This window comes from Lissotriton vulgaris, chromosome 8 (assembly GCF_964263255.1).
Source record: "Lissotriton vulgaris chromosome 8, aLisVul1.2, whole genome shotgun sequence".
Lineage (NCBI taxonomy): Eukaryota > Metazoa > Chordata > Amphibia > Caudata > Salamandridae > Lissotriton > Lissotriton vulgaris.
In genome coordinates, this window is record NC_141696.1 from 1,375,297,958 (window position 1) to 1,375,322,284 (window position 24,327).

At 44.1% G+C, this 24,327-nt stretch overlaps 1 long non-coding RNA gene across 1 annotated transcript in view; it reads right to left on the minus strand.

Moving 5' to 3' along the window:
- LOC147698769 (uncharacterized) overlaps positions 1–24,327 on the minus strand; it is a 102,617-nt gene that overhangs the window by 72,095 nt on the left and 6,195 nt on the right. Inside the window, exon 2 of the long non-coding RNA XR_015299225.1 lies at positions 19,654–19,810. This is a non-coding gene — a long non-coding RNA (uncharacterized LOC147698769). The remainder of the gene's footprint in view (positions 1–19,653; positions 19,811–24,327) is intronic.

Genomic DNA, 24,327 nt, shown 5'->3' on the forward strand with positions numbered 1-24,327 from the left:
AAAAGGTCGAAAATGTCTCTCTTGTGTTTTGAGAGCGACCGACAGTTAATGCTAATGAAGCTCAGAGCGGGTGAGGAATTGTGCAAAGTGGGAGGGAGGGAGCGCATAGGGGAGGGGAAATTCCAGAACGTGGATGACTTACTGTCAACGCATGAATCGAGGGAGTCCAAGGCAAGGGAGCAGTGGGAACAGGATATCGGAGCATTTTGGCAGTTTAAAACGGTATGCGAGAGGCACAAAGGTCCCCGCAGCTGCAGTAGGGTGGAGCGTGAGTAGGAGGTAGGAATATGTGCAGAGGGACTAGGCCCTCGGCCCGTGCTGGCGCGGACGGGCGCAGACGGGCAGGACTTTGGCACGACTTCGGCGCGAAGTCGGCGCTCCCGCTGCGCTCGTCCGCTGCGCTTCCGCCATAGAGGCATTAAATACACCAAGGGAGATAATCACTGCACCGCTAACCTGCGATTTGGGCAGCAGGGCGGAAGTGAGGATGGAGGGCGGGGGTCAGAGTGCGCTCGTGTGGCCACCGCCGCTACAAACGGCACAAGCCGTGGCGGATCGGTGCCAGGAGCAAGGAGCAATAACAATTGCTAGTACAACACGTTGCGCCAAGGTGGCGATCAAAAACAGGCGTTGCGCCGGAGGCGGCGATCAGAGCAGGTGAGCAAGCGTATTTAAAATACGAAAAAAATACACGAGAGAGCACAGCGCTGAAAAGCGCTCACTCTAACAGAAAAGTACAATTTTAAAAGCAGTCATTAAAATTACAGAGCACACGAAGCCTCAGCAGCCTCTCACGCCAGCAGTTAGCATAGAACTAACGTTAGTGCCGTGTTTAAATACTGCCGTCTATTTCAATCACTGCACCGCTAACCTGCGAATTGGGCAGCAGGGCGGAAGTGAGGATGGAGGGCGGGGGTCAGAGTGCGCTCGTGTGGCCACCGCCGCTACAAACGGCACAAGCCGTGGCGGATCGGTGCCAGGAGCAAGGAGCAATAACAATTGCTAGTACAACACGTTGCGCCAAGGTGGCGATCAAAAACAGGCGTTGCGCCGGAGGCGGCAATCAGAGCAGGTGAGCAAGCGTATTTAAAATACGAACAAATACACGAGAGAGCACAGCGCTGAAAAGCGCTCACTCTAACAGAAAAGTACAATTTTAAAAGCAGTCATTAAAATTACAGAGCACACGAAGCCTCAGCAGCCTCTCACGCCAGCAGTTAGCATAGAACTAACGTTAGTGCCGGGTTTAAATACTGCTGTCTATTTCAATCACTGCACCGCTAACCTGCGAATTGGGCAGCAGGGCGGAAGTGAGGATGGAGGGCGGGGGTCAGAGTGCGCTTGTGTGGCCACCGCCGCTACAAACGGCACAAGCCGTGGCGGATCGGTGCCAGGAGCAAGGAGCAATAACAATTGCTAGTACAACACGTTGCGCCAAGGTGGCGATCAAAAACAGGCATTGCGCCGGAGGCGGCGATCAGAGCAGGTGAGCAAGCGTATTTAAAATACGAACAAATACACGAGAGAGCACAGCGCTGAAAAGCGCTCACTCTAACAGAAAAGTACAATTTTAAAAGCAGTCATTAAAATACAGAGCACACGAAGCCTCAGCAGCCTCTCACGCCAGCAGTTAGTTGGTGTGGTATTTTATGGGCCTAATAGTGACGATCCCTCTCACTTATCTAATCTAAAATGGAACTTAATGGAGGTCAGGGCCCCTGTTATAATAGGGGGAGATTTCAATGTCTTGCTGGACCCTGTTCAGGATAGATCAAATGATAGTCGATATGATAACACCCCTTGAGACAGGAGGATGCTAAAAAACATCTTGTTAGAATTGAGCCTGTTGGTCGTCTGGAGACACAAGATGGGTACAAGGCAGGCTTTACTTTTCATAGTAAGAACCATGGCCACTTCTCTAGACTGGACTATTTCTTTGTTGAAAGGATCATGGTGGAAAAAATATCATCTATACAGCTCATATTTCTGACCATGCAGATAGATTTTCTCTTTGGTTGGGTATTCTAGCCCTGTGAGATCTAGATGGACTCTAAGGACAGCCACTTTATCTGATCCTGAGATAGGTGGAGTGTGAAAACACGTATGTAGGTTGTTCTTTCGGGGCAACATTGGTTCTGCCTCCTTAGATTTTGCATGGGACATGTTTAAGGCCTTTCTTAGAGGGGAATTGCAAAGTCAGACTTCTGCTCAGAAAAGGGCTGAACGTTCAACTCTTAAAGCCTTAGAGGACAGCGTAGGCCTACTAGAAGGCAGCCTGTTTCAAGCTGGAATGCAGTCCCCTGATGTCCAGGTAAGGTTGTGGAAGCAACTTGAGGATGCAAGGATGAAATATATGGTATTTCCTGTTACAAAATGTAGAGCCCAGTGGGATATAAAGTCCATGAAGAATTTTGAATATGGGGAACAAGCAGGTGCACTACTCACTTGGAAGGTCCGGCAGACAGGTCAAGGAACTTTATCGAAGAGCTGGTTGTCATTGATAGGGGTGACACCTCAAGGAAGCAGGAGGATATGCAGGCCTGTTTATTGTCTCTTTTTTCCAGCTTATATTGAGAAGAGATCTCTCCTGATCAGGAGTACATTAAGAGCTGGTTGAGGGAGTTGCAGCTCCCTAATTTAACAGATGTAAGCTGCAAGGCTCTCGGTGATCCAATCACTAAGGAGGAGATTTGTTTGAGCATAGGCAAGGGCAGGAAGGGTAAAACCGCGGGCACTGATGCCATTCCAAATTAAGTATTTACCCTTTTGATTGTTGAGCTGATATAATTCCTGGAAGCCCTGTCCATATATAGACAGGGCGGCAAGGTCCCTAAATCCTGGAAAGAGGCCTCTCACATCATTATTCTAAAGCCGTCTAAGGACCCTGGTAGGGCGGACTCGTATCGGCCAATCTCTCTGCTCAATGCGGATTATAAGATCTTTATGAGCATTTTAGTGGGGAGATTGGCCAAGCTAGTGCCTCAGCTTATCCATTCTGATCAGAAGGGCTTTATCCCCAAGAACTATATACAGGATCAGACCCAGCAGTTAATTGGCATGATAGATCTTGCCATGGGAAAATCTGTCCCTCTGGCCGTAATGGCGTTAGATGCCGCTAAGGTATTCAATCGAGTATGCTGGGTCTATTTCTGGAAGGTCTTGAGCTTAATGGGTTCAGCCCTAAATTTATTAATACAATTAAGGCGATATTTGCTGCGGCTTCGGCCAGGATTTTTCTTAATGGTACATTGTCCTCCATTTTCAATATCCTAAGAGGTACACGGCATGGGTGCTATTTTATCTCTTTTTCTTTTTGATGTCTATATAGAGCCTCTTGCCCAAAAGTTGCTATTGGATTCCTTATTGGTTACATTTAGCTGCTCGCCTTATAGCTGCAAAGTCGCTCTTTATGCTAATGATTTATTAATTTATACTGTAGACCCTTTAACTTCGGTTCCAAGAGTAGAAGAAATACTGGGGGAATTTTGCTCTCTCTCTGGTTATTTAGTCAACACTGCCAAAACTGAGGTTATGTGTTGGAACTTCAGTGCATGGGAGAGAGAAGTAAATCTCAAGTTTAGATATCTAGGTATCACAATAGTAAGGGATATAGAGAAAATCTCACATTTGAAACTATCCAGGGTCTCTAAAGAGATTGAACGTGGTTCAGGTAGAGAAACCTTCAGTTGACAATCCATGGATGGGTTAATTTGATAAAAATGGTTATCCTTCCCAAACTAACTTATCTTTTTAATGCTATCCCTCTTGGATTCCCCAAACAAGGCATTGATAAAATCCAGGGGAGGGTGTCGAGTTTTATTTGGGCCCAGAAAGGAACTAGGATGTCTTGTAATAAACTCAGATGCAAATTGAATAAAGGGGGATTGGCTTTACCTGATTTTAATTGGTATTGAGTTGCCTTTCAGTGTAAAAATATTCAAATGATTCTGGCAAAAATGGATGATTCCACTTGGGAAAAACTTTTGGGGAAAATGGTAAGGCTTTGGAGTGTAGAGGGATTTCTATATATATTTGGTGCTCCTGAGTTCTTTAAGAAGGTTTGGTTAAAGGTATTGAGAGCTGCCTTGGACCTTTGGTATAGATTCAGGAGGAGGTGGGGTATTGGATATTTTTCTGATTTCGCCCCGGTTTGGGATTCCCCAGGAACACCAGAATGTTTAAAGGATGCCCTCAGTGTACCACTCAGAAGGGCAGGGGTCTCAACTTGTTTGTACGTGATCTCATCGGAAGGAGTGCACCCCAGGGCAGTATTGAACATCAAAACCAACAATGAGCTGTCCAGATTTAAGTTCATCCAATTATCCTCCTGGATTTTGGCATCAAAAAAGGATATTGGGGTGACTATGAATTAGAGCTGTCTCTTCAAGACATTAGATTTAAGAACAAGGAAGTGGCATGGTGGAATGAAGGACTTTTAGTGGCTGAAGAGAGAAAGTTATTACCCCCTTATGCGGTATGGAGAGGAAACCTCCCAGAGGAGGGTATCGAGTCAATTTGGGACAGCTCATTGAAGACTCTCTACTCAACGGTTAAACCTGCTAACTTGAAGCAAAACCTCCTGTTTACTATTAATCGTCTTTATTGGACTCCACATAAAATATCTAAGTTTGCACCTCAACCTCCCCCCGAGTGTGTGAAGTGTGGCTGTATAGGAGCCAAAGATGTTCACATTTTCGTTGATTGTACATGTTTGAAGAATTTTTGGGACTTTGTAGGACTAGCACTTACAGGGATTTTCGATCATGAGATTAAATTAAATACAGTTCTTATTCTTCTGGGAGACGATGGAGCACCAATTTTGTTCTTAAGGCGGCCTCATAGAAGGTAGCTCTTTTATTTATACTTATTGCTAGGAGAGGAATCTGTCTCAAATGGAGGAACTCTGCCCCCGACAGCAGAAGATTGGGTCAGGGCTGCGGTCAGAATTTATGACCTCAATCAGAGAATAACAAAGAGCCCTGAGCTATCTATCTGGTCTCCTTATCGATGCAAAGCGGAAAACATATTCCGTACATAAATCCTATGAAGTTGCTGTGCTCTTATATTCAGTAAATAGCCCCCGTTTACTGCAGAATCAAACAGAAGTCATAAATATAACAAATCTTTAACTTTGGTGACTGGGAGTCATGCTATAAAATGAGCGTTTGATTTGATATTTTTGAGAACCACTTCTCATAATGCAAAGAAGATATGGCAGTAGGGGAACCATGCACAAGACAGTGAAGTACATCTCTCAATTCAAATTCGCAAAGACATTTAATTGTCACTTCTCATAATGAATTACCTTGTTAACTTTGTTTTTAAATCTTAGTCATTCATTAAAATTGTGAATGAGGCAAGGAGAATATGTAACCTAATTACAGTACTTGAAACAAGGACCTCGCTGTCTACATTGCCTGTATGAAATGATGTGTTCCAGTTTATTTTCGGATTTTACGGCCCGAAAGCATAGTTTCCAGATCCGGAGCGTCGTTTCCGCGCACGCGCATTACGCTGCAAAACCGGAAATTACGTTTTTGGCCCGTAACCTCCGAATATGACCCGGAACACATAATTTAATACAGGAAATGTTATACAGGGAGTGGGAGACAGGAAATACATCACAGGAAGTAGTTGGCAGCAATTTTGTATTCATCCTGATCCATCCTCAATCAGTAATCAAATCCACTGCCATCCTACTGTTTCGTTGTAGAAAAAGCGGAAATGACAGTGCAGGTGAGAATCAAGAATATGTAACAAAAGGGGAAACAGACCATTTAATGACATTTCTGCCTGACACAACATCAAACCCCAGTTTTATTTTCTCCTACTTTGCATTATGGTACATGTAGTCCATATTGAGTGCTCATTATCAGAGTTGTGTGATGTGTTACGTAGCATTGGGGTGGAGCAGTGTGGATATATCACAGACACATGGGGGCAGATTTACAAGCCCCGTATGCCACATTTGTGCCACAGTTGCGTCCCTTTTGTGACGCAGCGGCAGCGCAAAGCCAGCGCCATGCTGTGGGGTATTTTCAACGTGACGCATCTGGGAGATGTGTCACATTGTAAAGCCCTACGCCACAGTTGGGCGTTCCAACATTCATAAACACAGAATACCTCTGAGTACCATTCATCACACTATTCTTCCTTTGCCTCAGACAGTCCTTTTTATTGACTTAGGGCAACAAATCATTTATGTTTTCTTCCTTCAAAACCTTTTTTTTGTTTGGCGTTATTTACACAGCGGATATTTCTTTCTTTTCAGTACATGAAAGCAATTATATACAAATACACTTATATATACAACATATATAACATTATTACATTAGAAAACAGACCACATGTGATTAAACTCTCGAAGGTATTATTGCACAGTATTTTACAATACTCACAAAGTATTTACAGTTCACTACCAGTTTTTTGACACATATAGAATTAGATTTTTTAGTCCTATATTTCTTGATAACCTTTCCTGGGACCTAAACTGCCTTTGGTCCTCATGATATCCTAATTTCTAGGTCCTGTATAGGGTTGGAGATCTAGTTCTACAAGATGTTATGGGGGAACTTTTTGATAGGACGTCTTATATACCTATAATGGTAATGGATTGGTTTTAGTATGTGTCTTTCTTTGGTACCTTAGCTGTACAATCATGTTTCTAAGGAAAGGTACTTACGTATCAGGAACTGATGCTGCAAGGCGCCTATTCCACTGTTTGATACCTATTGGAAGCAAACACAAATGTATAAAGTCTAAGAGCCCTGCCACCAGCATGTTATGCCTTTGCTCATATTGTTATTATCTCACGTTCATGGAACCTACCCGAGTTCCTCGGTTTCTCTATATCTGTAGCTCACATGCCTACTACAAAGGTCAAGGAGGAGGAAACGGAGACACTCTTTCCTTCCTTGGCTCTCGCTTCTTTACCAATTTTGTCTGCCTGACATAAAATATCCACATTTTAGTATTTTGAATATCGACCATATTCATTCATATGTAGTCTCACATAAAGTCGAGCTCCCCACTCATGTAAAACTAATTGTGACCTGTTAAACGGTGAGCGTGTTCGCGTTTTTTTTTACCCAGCGTGGTTAACAAATTATTTTAATTTGCGATAGAGCGCTCGTGTTCCTTTCAAAGATAGACAGTCAACATGCCGTAGTTACTATCGGGTCTACTTTTATTTAAAAGGGCAAATGTCCGGTAAACATATATCTCTCTCATACCGTTGTTATTCTTTTTGCTTTCGCTGTTATGCACCAATTTTATCTCCTGTTTTCCCTCATCCTCTGTGTTCTTTCAGTCCTTCTCGAGAAATTGAAATGATGCGAAGCGTTCAACGTCAATCTCCACTGTGTTTATGTCCTCCATTGCCAAGGGGCTACCACGTGATCCCAAATTTCCTCTAATCTTCATACTTTACATTTATTGTGTACCATTTCTTTTCCATGACAATATGCTGTAGGTTCAGGTACTCAGTCTGTTTTTTGTCGCACCCGCAATATCTTAAGTTCCAACTCGCACTGCTGCGGACCTTTCGATCAACGCCGATCTCCACTTTGTTTATATGCTCCGTTGCCATGGAGCACCCACGAGATCCAAAGTGCCTCAATTCTTCCTGCTTGGTATATCCCATTTCTTTTGCATGCCTTACAGTGTGCTGTAGATTAAGATTCTCAGTCTATTTTTGTAACATACTTAATATCTTAAATTACTTCTCGCACTGCTACAGACCTTTCGTTGTCATCGTTACCTGGCGACTTGCTTCCATTTTAACTCCCTCAGATTTTAAATGTACTTTATTAATATGTTGCAGACAAAAAGGTTGGTTTATTTAATATTATCCTCAAGTTGGCACCTTTTATTGAAGTTCTTAATTTGCTTTGTTGATATGGCAGAATGGCTGGATAGTTTCACTTCACATAACAAGGAGGCTCGTCTCTTACTCCTATCCTCCACTTTTCAGTTGTGTTTATTCATTTTCCATATTTACCACGTGGCGAAGGCATGATTTACTAGTTATTGATGTTACCCTCAAATTTCTCTATGTATGGAGATCTTCCCACTTTAAAAAAAAAAACATTCATCCGTTTCCACAATAGTTTCTTACATATTGGACTCACAGGTGAATTAACTACAGTTCATTAATTCAGACATTTCATTTAGGGCATTTGCTGTTGTGCTCAGGAACATGATGGTTCTTGCCTCTATTTTGGTCATTATGTTTTCAATGTTGTTTCCAGCTATATGGCGTAACACAGTCCATTTTATGTCATTAGGGCCATGTCCCATCTCTACACAATGTGCCACCATTGGTGCAATCGATGTTTTGCATCTAATGCGTGAACGATGTTGCGAGATGCGGTTCTTGACTGGTTGGCTCGTTTTTCCTACATAGGCTTTTTTACACGGGCAAATAATTCAATAAATCACATTATGCGTGTTGCAATTCGTGAAGTCTTTGTGTCTCAAATATTTTTTGCCATATGTAAAGAGCGCACCCTCCAGGGTACTGTCACAGGACACACAGTTCCCACATTTCCTGTGTCCTTTTATTGGTGGCAAGGTCAACATCATTCTCAGTGATCTGTCTTGTTTTTGGTTGTCGTGTTTGCCCTGACGAATTTGTCCCTTATGCTCTTATTCTTTTTGAGTGCAAAAATGGGAGTTTTTGTAAAGGGTTTTAAGCCTTTGACCGTATTCCAGTTCTTTCTCACTATTTTTTGTACTTCGTTAGTTATACCTGAAAAGTCAAGTCAAGTCAAGTCATAAAATTTGTATAGCGCACTACATACCCAGAGGGTTTCAAGGCGCTTAGGAAGGGGAGGAGGATTATTTGTCAAATATCCACGTTTTAAGCTGCTTTCTGAACGCTAGGTGATTCTGGGTGAGGCGAAGGTAAGCGGGGAGTGAGTTCCATGTTTTGGCAGCCAGGTATGAAAAGGATCTGCCTCCCATGGTGGTCTTGTTGATGCTAGGTACAGTGGCGAAGGCTTGGCTGGAAGAGCGAAGTTGGCGGGAGGGGGTGTAGAAGGACAGTCGAGAGTTGAGGCAATCTGGTCCGATGTCGTAGAGTGATTTGTGTGCGTGGGTAAGCAGTCGGAAAGTGATCCTCTTATTGACGGGTAGCCAGTGGAGGTCTTTAAGGTGACCAGACACACACAAGGGGTGTATTTCCTTGTTTTATTCTGGGGCTCAACAAAGACTTGCGGGGAGTTTACCACGCCCTCTTCATAGCCCATTTGAGAAGCTTCTTTGGGTATTTTCTCTCCAACAATTTTTTTATTAATTCTTTCGCGTTGTCGAAATAATCATCCTTCTTTGAGCAATTTCTCCTTATTCTAAGGAATTGGCTCAGGGGTAAATTTTCTCGAAGGTTTCTCTGATGAAAACTGGAGAAGTGTAAAAATTTATTCCAATCTGTTTTTTTTGTGTACAATGTAGTATATAGGTGATCTTCTTCATGTTTTATGAGGAGATCTAGAAAGTTCATTTCAGTTGTGCTTGTGTTTGATGTAAACTGCATATCTGGATTCCTGTTGTTTAGCCAGATTACAAATTCATTCAGTTGTTCTTCTTGTCCTCTTCACAATAAGAAAATATCGTTGATGTATTGACGCCAAATTTTGATATGTCCTTCATATGGATTGTTGTTGTATATCCATCTGTCTTCATAGAGCGCCATAAACATTATGGCCATCTCCGGTGCAAAAGGACATCCAACATAGGTGCTTTAAGGACCTACAGAGGACGTAGTAGGAGACAATTCCTCAACTTCTCTGACGCATCACAAAAAAAACAGATCGCAATACATTTTTACACTTCTCCAGTTTTCATAGGCTAGCCGAGGTTCCAGAGGTATGTGTAAGCCATGCGTTAAAGCAATGTTGTGCAAAACACAACAGGCTAATATGATCTTGCACACGACTTCTGTGCAGTACAGCAGCAGACCCCCCTGTATGGTCGAGACATCTGATTTGCGACTTCAACGGACCAAAGGTGCGCTCTATGATGGCTCGAGTCTGTATGTGTGCCCTTTTGTACCTACGCTGAGGTACAGTGTTTGCATGCCTGTAAGGGGTGAGGAGATGTGGGGAGAGTGCATATCCAGCGTCGCCTGAGGAGGAAAGGAAGGGCAGTTGTTTACATTTCCCTCTTTGACTTGCACAGAACATGATCTATACGTTAGTACATGCAGTGTCTGTTGGGCCATGATTTTTATTGTACAGTGGTTAATATTGGGGGGCATTCAGACATTTCAATGACACATATCACTCATTTTTAGTGCTGGGTACTTACCCAATATCCACATGTTGCCAAATTCTCCAGCAGCCATCCGCCGTGCAGGAGGTGACATGCGGAATATGAAGCTGTCATGGGTACTGCCTGGGAACACTGCATGCACATTGATGAACCTCCCACTGGCATCACAGACAGCTTGCACATTGATGGAATACCATCTGTGTCTGTTGCAGAAGATGTGGGCAATGTGGCAGGGTGGCTGAAGAGCCACATGGGTGCAATCAAATGCACCCAGCACACGTGGGAATTGTACAAGGAGATAGAAATCTCTTGCTGTCCTTTGTCTCATGGCCAGTGTATGTGGCATTTGTAAGTGGTTGGGGGTTCTAGCAGTGATGCATCTCAGTACCTGATGCAGGCACCGTGACTGGCTTGCCTGGGAAATGCCCACATGGTCACTAGAGACCCTTTGGAAAGACCCAGTGGCAAAACAATTGAGGGCAGAAAGGATCTTGAGATATGCTGGTATTGCATGTGAGCAGCAGGTCACAGAGTCAAGTTCCTGCTCCCACTCACATTCCATATCCAAGATGACTTCTGGAGGGAAACGGTACCTGGGCCTTACATCTTGGCTGGACATTCCAAATAGGTTGATCCTCTGTCTGAAGATCCTCTCTGTTCTCCTCCTCCTCCTAAAGTAGTTTTGCTGCATGGCAAGGGGCAGTGCTACAAACACATTCAGTGACATCTTGAAAGGGTTTGTTTGTGTCTGCTCTGCATTTATACATGCTGCAGGGCTAGGACTGGCTGCAGTGTCAGCTGATCCATGGTGGAGGATGGGAGGCACTTGGACAGGTGTTTACCCTTATCTAACATGATCAACTGCCATAAATCGTATCGTCCGACCCGGGATCGGAAATTCCGGCCGGGAATCGGAAATTCCGACTCAGAGCCCGAAATATCAGGCCAGATTCACAAAATCCGCCTCTGTGTCATAAATTCTGGCCCGGGAGCAGAATTTACAGCCCGGCAGCGGACGTAAAGTTAGTAGTCGTAAGTCTATTCTGTGAATTCCAAAAGTAGTAAGTTCATTCTGTGAATACCGAAAGTAGTACGTTCATTCACTGAATGACAAAAGTAGTAAGTGCATTCTGTGAAAACCAAAATAGTAGTAACTTTAGGATTGAGTCTTAAGTTTTTTCTGTGAATCGGGCCCTACATGCGTTTATTTTGCAAGACTTTGTTTGTGCCCTTTTCACATGAGAGCTGTCTGCTTTTCACGTTCTCTGCTGTGCTCTGAGGTTTAGTCTGCACATATTGTACAAGGTCGATAAACAATGCCCTTTGTTTTTCTGTCTGGTCAGTCCCTCGCACTATACATAACATGACACACAGCTGCACTACTGAAAATCGTATGCTTTAATATTGCAAGCTAAGCATGTTGCTCACAAAGTTGGATAACATTGTTTCTTCTCTTATTGATATTGTGTCTTTGTTGTATCATGGTCAAAATCAATTGCGTTCTGTGATGCAATTCGCATGGACTTTGCACACTCTGAAAATGGGAAAAGAACCATGGGATTATTTAAATGCATCTGCTTTATTTTTGTCATTTAATTTAACTGAAAAAAAGCAGTTTATGTTCATGAAAGATGCAATCTACACTCTTCTACACATGGAAAAAATAGACCCTTTGCCTTTTTCTGCGGCGGAGACTTACCCTGCTGTCTGGCTCATCCATGGAGTTATATCTTTACTTTTCTCTTTGTTTCAATTCAGCTCTTGTATGAAACATTACCAGCTAGGCCACTTTGAAACCCTGGGTAGAGGTTTTCTGTATGAATTGTGGTCCTTGCCTTTCACATACAGATGTTTAAGGGATGAGAAGGAAGTATACCTTACGGGGGAAGACTGTAATTCTTCAGTAGGCCATTCCCTTGTTTGTAAAAACATAAAGTTGCACAGGGCTTGTAATATGTCCACTCCGAACCTTGCTTGTGTTATAAAAGGTATTCCAGTTCCCGCAATAACTCCCACATTCATTCTGCTTACTAACAGTAGTTATCTTATTTTAAATAACCCAGAATGCTGTGGTTAGCTTGCTGGAATAACGTACATTGTAATGGTTTCACAGAGCTTTGTTTGCTGTAAAAATGAACTCTCCCCCCCGTGTGAATCTCAATACCTCAATTTGGAATTCCATACCAACTTTGAAAACAGATTTCAACAAGTTGAGGAGACTAAAAGCGCTTTTATTCCAACAAGAAGCCCTACTTATTTCCACGCGCAAGACCTTCAATCTGCAGGTGGCGAGCAATGCTAGCGAAATTCAAACGCTTTTGAACACTAACCTCCCACTACATTTTGGGGAGCTTAGACACCGCACTTTAATGCGTCTAATACTCAAGGCCTAGCATATTTTTTTAAAGCTGTCGGCTCTGGCCTTATGTCTTCTTTTCAGACAATATTTGGTGTTAAACTTGCCTTCATTCATTCTATCTTTTCCAGTGTCTTTGGAGGATTCCCTTTGATACTGGCATTAGCTGCGGGAAGCCTGCTTCTCCTGTGCCTGCTGCACAATGGCTGCTCCTCTTGTAGTGCTGCACAGACTAGGCCAGCTGCAATTGCTCCGTGACCATATGCATGGATGCTTTGGTACACTACCAATGGCTACTCTCAGTGTGTCTTATCGGTTGTCCTTCCGCTTTGCATACTTCACCTTCGTGCAAGCAGTATTTTAATGCTTACGATGTCCGTTTACATGGGCATTGGATTTATGCCTCTCCAATACGTCATGTTCAGACCCGGATTTCAAACAGTTTTTGGGCCCCATATTGGCCCATGAGCAGGACTGTTCTGGGATTGGTCTTATGGCGCGTGTGGCTGCACTTGGAGTCTTGTCTCAATTGGATATCTGTGAGGCTACGCAGAACCACCTACTTCAGAGTTACATCAAATATCACACAAGTTATCCGACGATGCTCCAGGGGGCCACAGACTGTGAGGAGCACACTTGTTCATTCAGCTTACTGAATTGGATAGCATCCCTTTTTCTACAAACGACAATGATGTCCTTTTGGAGGGTGTTGCATTCTTTTGATCATATACTCTGATGGATTAACCTTGTTAATGCACCACAAGCATCTTGCAGGTTCTTACATTCCGGAAGTATTTTAAAAAAAAAATCTCCATAAAAGTTCTTTCCCCTTCTTTCCGCTCTTTCTTATATATTATTTTTACAAATGAAGACGCTTTTGAACTCTGCTCGTACTGGATTGAACTCTGTTTTTGTCCTAATGTCTACATGCTATGGACTTACCAGGGGGAGGGTGTAGTATGGATGGTGGGTTCATTGTCGACATTGCTAAGTTAGCATGAGCTTTACTGCCATAGGCTGCTTTTGCGCACGACACGACATACCTTTATTTTGCAAGATAACCAAAATAGTAGTAAGTTTAGGATTGAGTCTTAAGTTTGTTCTGTGAATCGGGCACTACATACATTTATTTTGCAAGACTTTGTTGGTGCCCTTTTCACATGAGAACGGTCTGCTTTTCGCGTTCTCTGCTGTGCTCTGAGGTTTAGTCTGCACACGATGTACAATGTCGATAAACAATGCCCCTTGTTATTCTGTTCTGGTCAGTCCCTTGCTCCTAGACATAACATGACACACAGCTGCACTGCTGAAAAACGTATGCTTTAATTTTGCAAGCCAAGCATGATGTTCACACACTTGGAGAGGGACCTTTCCAGAGAGAAGAGCTGTGCTTGTCCTGCGATGTAAACCTTTCATCTAGGCCTTGAGGTATGGGGTCTGCTCACAAAGCCCAGAGGTTTTCTTTTTAATATTGAACTATAACTTAGCTGGGGAGGATGGTTAGGCACTTTAGCCCTTTTCCTCTGTCTTTATAAAATGATATCGCCTTTTGTATTCTATGGACTTGTGGCAATGCTGACAATATTGTTTCTATGCATTTCACTGCTAGTAATTGCACGTATACTGTACCATAGAGTGCGTTGTAATTGTAATTGTAATTGATATTTATATAGCGCTAATCACCGGGTCTCTAAGTGCTTTAGAGGGAATAGCTAGAGGTCGTGGGCAGATGTAAGGCCCCACATGGTGAGTTTAGACTATGTCCAGTACCCCCCTAAACAGGATCCTTAGTTACAATAAACATTTTAAACAATACCCAGACTCTGAATACTCTTATTGTGGACAATTATGAGTGAGTGAGCCAAAGAGTTGCTCCCAAGATTCCTGAAAGAGTTGGGAGTGTTGTGTACTGGGTTTTCTAATCATTGGTAGCTTCTCTGTTAGTCGGAGAACGAATGAGACTCTATTGCTAGTCGGTTTTTGGGATTTTGGGGACGGAGGTGATAGGTTGTTACACCACTATCCATCAAGGTCTTGGTTTCCTGTGCATAGTTCTGTGTATGTGCAGAATCCCTGCAACACGACCTTGTTTGAAGGGGCCGTGGGCATGGCGGGCAGCCGATAACACATGTGTGGCAGAGGAAGGGGGCTGGGGAAACACTCTGGAATGTCTGCAAGGGTCACGTAGGTTAAAAGAAAGCGGCAAGTGCAGATACCTGGGGGATGGGGCTGCTGGGAACAACAGACATGAGCTGGGAGGCAGATAGGGGGAAGGAAATGGCAGTGCAGAAAGTGGAAGTAGAGGAAGTATTGGGCATTATGGAACAGGCACCTGCGATGAAGTGAGACAGGGTGTGGTCACAGTAGTAACGTAGAGGACGAAGGAACAGCTGCTGGGGCGTATGAGAGCAGGCATTAGGCAGGGGCAGGAGCGAGGGTTCCACAGGCAACAATGCAGTGGGCCCCTAGGGGCCAGCCTCTGCTTTAGTGGCAGCCTTGTTAGAATTGAGTGACAGGGAAGATAAAAGGAGGGACATAGAGTCAGGAGCTGACCAGGGCAGGGGCAGGGGCACAATGAGGGAAGTCTTTGAAGGTATACTCCAGAGCAGGCCTGAGCAGGGGTCTGCATGTGCAAGCAGGGCTATCAGGTATAGGTTGAGGGACTCAAGGGGCGTGGCGGGGGAAGTACCAGGGTGAAAGGCATATGGGAGGCACAAGCAGGGCAGGGTGAAGGGCAGGGCAGTGGGTGTTGGTTACCAGACATCGGGACAACCCAATCCACATGGAATATACTTATCAGTACACCAGCCTTATTCTGTCACAGGGGAACAAGTGAGAGAGAGCACAGTGTGGCTCTGCTACCCCAAGGAGAAGAGTAGATAAGGCCCGGTGTGACCAGCAGGATGATGGTGTTGGACGACATGATCACTGCCCGATTAAGGTCCAGAGTGGCCTCAGTGGTGCAAAAAGTAAGAGGATTCACAGCATGGCTTGCGGCACCCCACATCGGCGTAGAGGTTGGGAGGGCAAGGTACAGCCCCTTAGCACAGTATGGACCAGAGTTTGTTTGCAAAGCGTGATGCTATTTCACAGTGGTGAGGGAGAAAGGATGACCAAAGGGCAGAGGGAACAGAGATCTTAGAGGAGACCATGCTGGACTATGATGAGGAGAGTTTGGAAGAGGGTGAATTGTCAGATGATAATGACGTGCCACATGTAGCAGAGACGAGGTGCTGAGAACAGGTGATGGGGAAGGTACAGGGTAAAGATGTTAACCAGTCTGTGCTTATTGTTTAACAGATTTCAGCCGCTGGTAGGCAGCGACATGAAGGCCACGGTGTGACAGAAGAAAAGGGACAGCTGGTGAGGAGGTGGACCCAGGAGAGGGCACTGATCTTGGCACCAGGTAAGGGCATGCAGGGAAGGGCTAATGCCACCACAATGGTGTCAATTGGTGTGGATGCGAGGGATTCATAAGATTACAGGGAGACCAGATTGACAAAAGCTTTATACTTGAGGACACAGAGGTTGACACAGGGGAAACAAGCACAGGGGGAAGGTTGACACAGTGACAGTGCTGGGAGGCAGTAAGCAAAGTGTTTCCGCACCTACTGATGGAGCAAAAGGCCAAGACAGAGGGAAGGAAGGAGCATCGAGCAAGGAGGCTGTTGAGAGTGCAGGGAGGGACGTAGAGGAGGGAAGCGGAGGGTAAGTCTGATGGGCCAGAGAGCAAAGAATTGAAGATTAAAAAGCTACTTCACATAGGGGTGTCAAAGCTTTTCAGAGCACATCTAATGCTTGGAACCAGAGAGAAAATATGGAAGGGAGAGTATGTGGAAATGCTGAAGCTGCTACATAGAGAGTTGGGTGCAAAAGAGGGAACTAAAGAGGGGGAATATGAATTCCCCAAACAGCCTAAAGTGCCCTTGACCATAGAAAACTGGACTGTGGCCTTTCTAATTTATGCCAGTATGTATTTTGGAAAGTATCCAGAGAGATTTGTAGCACTCTTTAATATATGGATGTTATCAAAAAGGTACAGATTAATTATGGGGGTATATGCTTGGGCCCAATATGACCAGTTTCAACCCTGCATGACTCTGGATTCTGAGGCACAATGGGGTGAGATCAATTCTAACATTTGGCAACATACAATGGGGCCCTCCAAATTTGGGAAGACTATCTTCACTGCCAGTGGGTTACCCATAGGGAATCAGCACTTTCAGGGGCACCCCACCCATGAGGGGGTTGGTGTGACAGGCAAAGGCCAGGGGAGTCAGACAGGAGCATGCTGGGACTTTAATAAAGACCTGAGCACCAGTGAATATTCCAAATTCCAGTATGAATGATCCAAAGATGCTGGACGACATGCCCTTATCCATTGCTATGGGGCAGGCAGACACTCTGGTTCCTATTCAGGGCAGTGGCAACAACAGCAGGGGCCCACAGGTTTTCAACAGCCCAGTCAGATGACGGGTTTCAGGGTTGTGAAGGGTTCACACAGAACTGGGGGAAAAGGCTCATACGCCAATTAAGTTAGAGTGGCTTGAATTCTGACTCACGCAGCACGACCGCAGGACGATGCCAGTCTCTTGATGGAAGGGTTCAGATGGGAGTTCAAACTGGGATATGAAGGCCCCAGGGTGCATAGGTGGGTGAACAATCTCAAATTGGTAGGTGCTCACAAACAAGTGATGAAGGATAAGTTATTGAAAGAGATATAGGAGGGCTGGATGGCTGGCCCATTTGACGATTGGCCCATGCTAAAGTTGATTGTGTCCCCTATTGGTGTGGTCCCAAAAAAGGTAAGGGACAGGCTTTAGTTTCCTGAGAATTATAGCATTAGAATTCACCAGTTTCTCCACTGGCAGCAACTACTACACATTGAGTGTGCTAAATCTGGCTAAAAGAAGGTTTCCTATTTACATAGACTTAAGGTGCAAATCACAATGTCCTCATATACGACTACAAGAATGAGGCCTCTCGAATCAACATCTTTTCCAAAGTGGTATGTGATCCTCAGTGGCATCTGATTCTATATGTTTACAATTCAACCAAAATGCGTATAAGATTATCCTTAGAAGTTGTTACACACCGCATCAACTATAAGCTATGTTTGGCAATTCTGATCTCTATTGGAGGGCATACGTATAACCTGGCTGGATGATTCATATGTGGTGGGATTGTCTGACGATGATCACATTTTGGAAAGGAGTCAAGATACCCGTTAAGGATATCCTTAGCGTAGCTCTTCCACTAATTCCATTGATTTGGTTGATGGAGAATGTAGACTCTGTCCACAATTATTGACAGGATAATCACTCAACTCTTCATTGGCAGTAGCTCACATTTGAAAAATTCCTTAAGTATTATCAGTTGGGTTCTGGTGGAGCAAATGTTCTATGGAGAGATTAACAGCCACATTAACAGTTATGTGGGAACTTTTAAAAAGGTATTGACCCCTTTCAAAACTTATATTAAGAACAGAAAACAAACTGGCCATATGGGCAATTATGAATTAGGATGTGGAGATATACAGGGTATGGTCCTCTCCATCTCCAGTTTATTTGCCTTTCCTCATGTTGCCATGATCTATGAATTTGTACATTGCTGTTGCTACTTTAGTGAGGTATGCAGCATTCCCTCCTCCTGCTGTGTTCCCATTCTCCACCCACCTAAAACCTATGTAGGGGACCAGATTTTCTCAGAGGCCGGGCACAGAACAACAGCCTCCAGAATGCCCCGCTCACCTGCTCATCAGCGCTAGCGCCAGGAGGATCATAAAGCAATCCTCTTTGGTCCATTTAGTGCGACAAGACTACACAAAGACAAAGCAATGCCAGTTATTTAACAATGAGTCACCTTACGTATTGTTTCTCCTTGCACCTGGTCCCCCCATTTTGCTCTGCAAATGCCTTGTTTTGCTGTGCCTAAAATCTCCAGTGCTGTTATGTTCCAGTGACTTATCAATGTTTTTAAAATAATTTTTTTATTGTTGAAAATTGATACAGTGGTACAGTGGGACCCTGCTGTACAAATTCAGGATCAAGGACCAGCTCTTTTCGCCTAAGAAACTAGGTGAGAAGTATACCTGCTGTTGACTGGTCTGCTGAGGTTTTACAGTGTGGCTATAGCCGTCCAGTATTAATTGGTTGTATTTTCACCCATTCGTATCTCTGCTTACCAGTGAGTTTAAGGGAAGCTATGGGAAAAAGAAAATCCAGTGTGTTTGGGGGAGAGAATGGGAGTGGGGGGTTTAGCCAAAGACCATCAAGGCTAAGTAGGTCCGCAGGTCTATAGCGGACAACTGCGTTTTCGACCACATTGATGATTTTTTAATTGAATGCAGAGAAATTCTTGCACCATCGGCCCACCCCGCCTCGTCTGAATCCCCTACCCTTCCTAATATGATCGATCCTTCAACTACCACAACACTCAAAACGCGAAAGCGCATCTCCCAGATGTTTAGCAAACCTGCTACACATAGTTCACGCAGCTGCACCAATTCGTCTCGCAGCCATCCTGCACTGTCCCCAATTGTCGATGAAACTGAGCCGAAGTCCATCATATTGTCTACTATGGCAGTAGACCAGGGCCTTATTGATATTGTTGACTCCGACCTTGTCTTATCCAACAGATATTTACCACTCTAGAACACGTGTTGTGTGCAAAAGGGAGGAGAGGGGACGGGGCGTGCAAAAGGTTGATATGGTAGAGGGGGTGGTGGGAGAGTCAGTGATCTCATACATGACTACAAGAATGAGGACTCTCGGTCAACATCTGGTCCAAAGTGGTATGTGATCCTCAGTGGCGTCTGCTGCTATATATTTACAATTCAAACAAAAAACATATAAGATTATCCTTAGAAGGTTTTTCACTCCGCATCAAATGTACGCTATGTTTGGCAATTCTGATCTCTATTGGAGGGCATATTTATACTCTGACTGGATGATTCATATGTGGTGGGATTGTCTGATAATGATCACATTTTGGACAAGAGTCTTGATACGCGTTAAGGATATCCTTACCATAGCTCTTCCACTAGTTCCATTGATTTGGTTGATGGAGAATGTAGACTCTGTCGACAATTATTGAAAGGTTCATCACTCAATTCTTCATTGGCAGTGGCTCACATTTGAAAAAATCCTTATGTATTATCAGTTGGGATCTGGTGGAGCAAATGTTCTATGGAGAGATAAACAGCCACATTAGCGGTTATGGTGGGAACACTTAAAAAGGTATTGACCCCTTTCAAAACTCATATTAAGAACAGACAACAAACTGGCCATATGGGCCGTTAGGAATTAGGATGTGGTGATTCAGAGGATATGGTGCTCTCCATCTCCAGTTTATTTGCCTTTCCCCATGTTACCACGCGTACTTTTAGCACGCATACCATTACCACAGATTTTTTACGACGCAGGTCATGCTACAACGGATTCCATTACAACGCAATACACTACAACGCACATACTATTACAACGCATACCATTACAACGTAAGTATAGGTAAGTATATATATTTTATTTAAAAATATTTTTGTAATATTTAATTTAATTATTCATTAATATATATAAAATAATTATTTTTTAAATATTTAATTTAATTATTTATTATTTAATCATTAAATATTTATATTAATGAAATTATTTTTAATGGTAAATTTTTAAAATATATATTAAAAATACCCCTGTACCCCAAAACCCATACCCAACCCTAAAACCTAAAAATACCCCTGTACCCCAAAACCCAGCCCCAACCCTAAAACCTAAAAATACCCCTGTACCCCAAAACCCAAACCCAGCCCTAAAACCTAAAAATACCCCTGTACCCCAAAACCCATACCCAACCCTAAAAACTAAAAATACCCCTGTACCCCAAAACCCATACCCAACCCTAAAACCTAAAAATACCCCTGTACCCCAAAACCCAAACCCAGCCCTAAAACCTAAAAATACCCCTGTACCCCAAAACCCAAACCCAGCCCTAAAACCTAAAAATACCCCTGTACCCCAAAACCCACACCCAACCCTAAAACCTAAAAATACCCCTGTACCCCAAAACCCATACCCAACCCTAAAACCTAAAAATACCCCTGTACCCCAAAACCCAAACCCAGCCCTAAAACCTAAAAATACCCCTGTACCCCAAAACCCAAACCCAGCCCTAAAACCTAAAAATACCCCTGTACCCCAAAACCCATACCCAGCCCTAAAACCTAAAAATACCCCTGTACCCCAAAACCCAAACCCAGCCCTAAAACCTAAAAATACCCCTGTACCCCAAAACCCATACCCAACCCTAAAACCTAAAAATACCCCTGTAGCCCAAAACCCAAACCCAGCCCTAAAACCTAAAAATACCCCTGTACCTCAAAACCCAAACCCAGCCCTAAAACCTAAAATACCCCTGTACCCCAAAACCCATACCCAACCCTAAAACCTAAAAATACCCCTGTACCCCAAAACCCAAACCCAATACCCCAATACTTACCTTTAAACTTACCTAAATGTACGATGTAATGGTATGCGTTGTAAAAGTACCTGCGTTGTAAAAAAATGCGTTGTAAAGGTATCCGTGGTAATGGATCCTGCGTGGTAATGGATCCGTGGTAACGGTACTGCGTGCTAAAAAATCCGTGGTAACAGTTACATACCCTCATGTTGCCATGATCTCTAACGTTGTACATTGCTGTTGCTACTTTAGTGAGGTATGCAGCATTCCCACTTCCTGCTGTGTCCCCATTCTCCACCCACCTAAAACCTATATAGGAGACCCGATTTTCACAGAGGCTGGGCACAGAACCCCAGCCCCCAGACTGCCCCGCTCACCTGCTCATCAGCAACAGCGCTAGCGCCATTAGGCGCATAAAACCAGTCCCCTTTGGTCCTTCTAGTGCGGCAAGACTACATGAAGACAAAGCAATGCCAGTTATGTAACAGTGAGCCACCTTATGTATTGTTTCTCCTTCCACCTGGTCCCCCTATTTTGCTCTGCGTATGCCTTGTTTTGCTGTGCCTAAAATCTCCAGTGCTGTCGTTTTCCAGTGACTTACCAAATTTTTAAAATTATTTTATTTATTGTTGAAAATTGGTACAGTGGGCCCCTGCTATACACATTCAGGATCAAGGACCGGCTCTTTTTGCCTAAAAAACGAGGAGAGAAGTATACCTGCTTTTGACTAATCTACTGAGGGATACAGTGTGGCTATAGCTGTCCGGTATTGATTGGCTGTGATTTCGCCCATTCGTATATCTGCTTCCCAGTGAGTTTAAGGGAAGCTATGGGAAAAAGAATGGGAGTGGGTTGTTCAGTAAAAGACCCTCAAGGCGAAGCAGTTCTGCAAGTCTATAGCGAACAACTGCGTTTTAGACCCCATTGATGATCTTTTAATGAATGCAGGGAAATTCTTGCACCATCATCCCATCCCACCTCGTTTGAATCCCCTACCCTTCCTAATATGATCAATACTTCAACTACCACAAAAGTCAAAACGCAAAAATGCATCCCCCAGAGGTTTAGCAAACCTGCTACACGTAGTTCACAATACTTCACCAATTCCTCTCGCAACCATCCTTTACTGTCCCCCATTGACGATGAAACTGAGCCGAGGTCCGTCATATTGTCCATCACGGAACTGGACCAGGGCCTTATTGATGTTGTTGACTCTGAAATTATCTTATCCAACAGATTTTTACCACTCTAGAACATGAGTTGTGTCTAATAAGGAGGAAAGGGGACCAGGGGGCAAAAGGGTGATATGGTAGAGGGACTGGTCGGAGAGGCAAGAGTAGAGATAGAGGCAGGAGCAGAGGATGCAGTAGAAAGTTCAACAGGGGGAAACCCGTAGGATCATGAATGATCTGAGGAGGGAAGTCGACTTACTAAAGTCGACTGTTCTAACCCTTAATGAACAAGTTTGACTCCTAACAGCTAGAGGAGCCCCATCAGCTCAACCCCCCAAAAAGGCAGCTGTTGAGCAACCAAATCTGCCCCAAGTTGAAAATTGCCCAATCCTTTCTATGCCAGTAAACTGCCACCAGCTCTTATATACTGCCATCAGGGAACATCCCCTGCTATTTGATACCTGTAAAGCTGCCAGGGGGACCCGTGAAGCATGGCCGCAAGCCGGAACGAGCCATCATGAACAGTATGGGCTGTGCATAAGTCATGAACCCTCCCCCCAACCTCCAAACTCGGCTATTTTCCTGATCACCTGCAAACAACAGTACGGGCAGACTCAACTGCCTCCTCATGGGCGTAGGAAGTGTGGGGGACGCGGGGGATATATCCCCTCCAGATTTTGGAGATGGGGGACACGGGGACAAGGGTGGGGGGGACGAGGGGACAAAAGAATTTCCCCTCTCTCTCCTGTCTGTGGCAGGGCCATTCGCGCGTGAAAGCGCTACCTAATGGCCCTGCACTTGACCTGCCTGGAGTCGAAGAGGCCACCCGCCCGCTGCAGGAAGGCTCGGTGTTCTGGGAAGGGCAGAGAAGGGGGAAAAAACTGTCTCTTTTCCTTCATACCCATTTCTGTCTCTGTCTCGCTCCTGCTCAAGTTCTGATTTCAAGAGCTCTTATGTACTCTCTCTCTTGCATCGCCTTTTCTTTATTTGTTTCTCTGTGAAATGGATCCAAAATTGGGCGGACACTTTGGCTGGATATTTCCTCATTTACTGAATGTTTTATAATCCAAAGAAAAACCTCGGGATGGAGAGAAAAAAAATGAAATACCTAAATTAAGCAATACAGAGTGGTAAGCAGACAGGCCAGATTGTTATTTACATCCACACATATTAGAACCACTTTACAGAGTTTGCCAGTGAAAGCACTTTCTTTTCTTCTTTCTTTGAACAACATTTTTCCCAGGGTGGGGAAGTGCACCATTCATAAAGGGACTGCAATACCTGGTTGATGGGTGAAGTGGAAATGTTTAATACAATTGTTTTCAACTGTTTTAATTATTTTAGCTTATAAAATGTGTACTGCGGCTCTGTGTTCGGGGATGTGATTTTTTTTTATCCAACCTGCTTACATTTTGAAAGGATGTAAGCAATGGACATTGAAACGGGTCCTTCCTGGTCCTGTAGCCATGTCCTGAATTTTTCAGGAAAAATCACTTAAATTTCTGAATAATGAGTTTAAAACTGTTAAGCTAACAATGTTGTTCCTGAATACATTTCACATGATTTGCTTATTCTTGCATTCCTTAAGAGTGTTTGCTTTTTTCAGGGTGTTCTTCATTTTTTTCAGGCAGCATTTTACTGTTGTCTAGAGCATAATTTGAATTTAGTTGCACCACAATTGAGTTGTAGCTGAAGGCAGTGCAAGTTTCTCTCAGTGGCGCACGATGGTGTTCAGTGTGGGAGAGGATGTTGCACTCTGGCCAGAGCTGCTGAATTTGGATTTGGCGCACCATTTTCAGCCTTCATGACCAGTCCACCAGACCGCACTCCTGAGCGAGCTCATTCGATGTTACACCTTACAAGGACCGATAGACCTTAGAAGCCCTGGTGTCTTAGCATCCGCAGGTGGACCCTAACGGTGGCAAGTGTGAGTTAACCTTTAAGGCCTGTCCACCACAATCCATACTGCAGTTCACCTCCAGTCTTGCGAGCAGGCATACGAAGAAGCACACCCTAGATTGACAGTGACTGTCACTGAGGTCACAAGATCCTTGAGGCCAGTCCATCGCATCCATT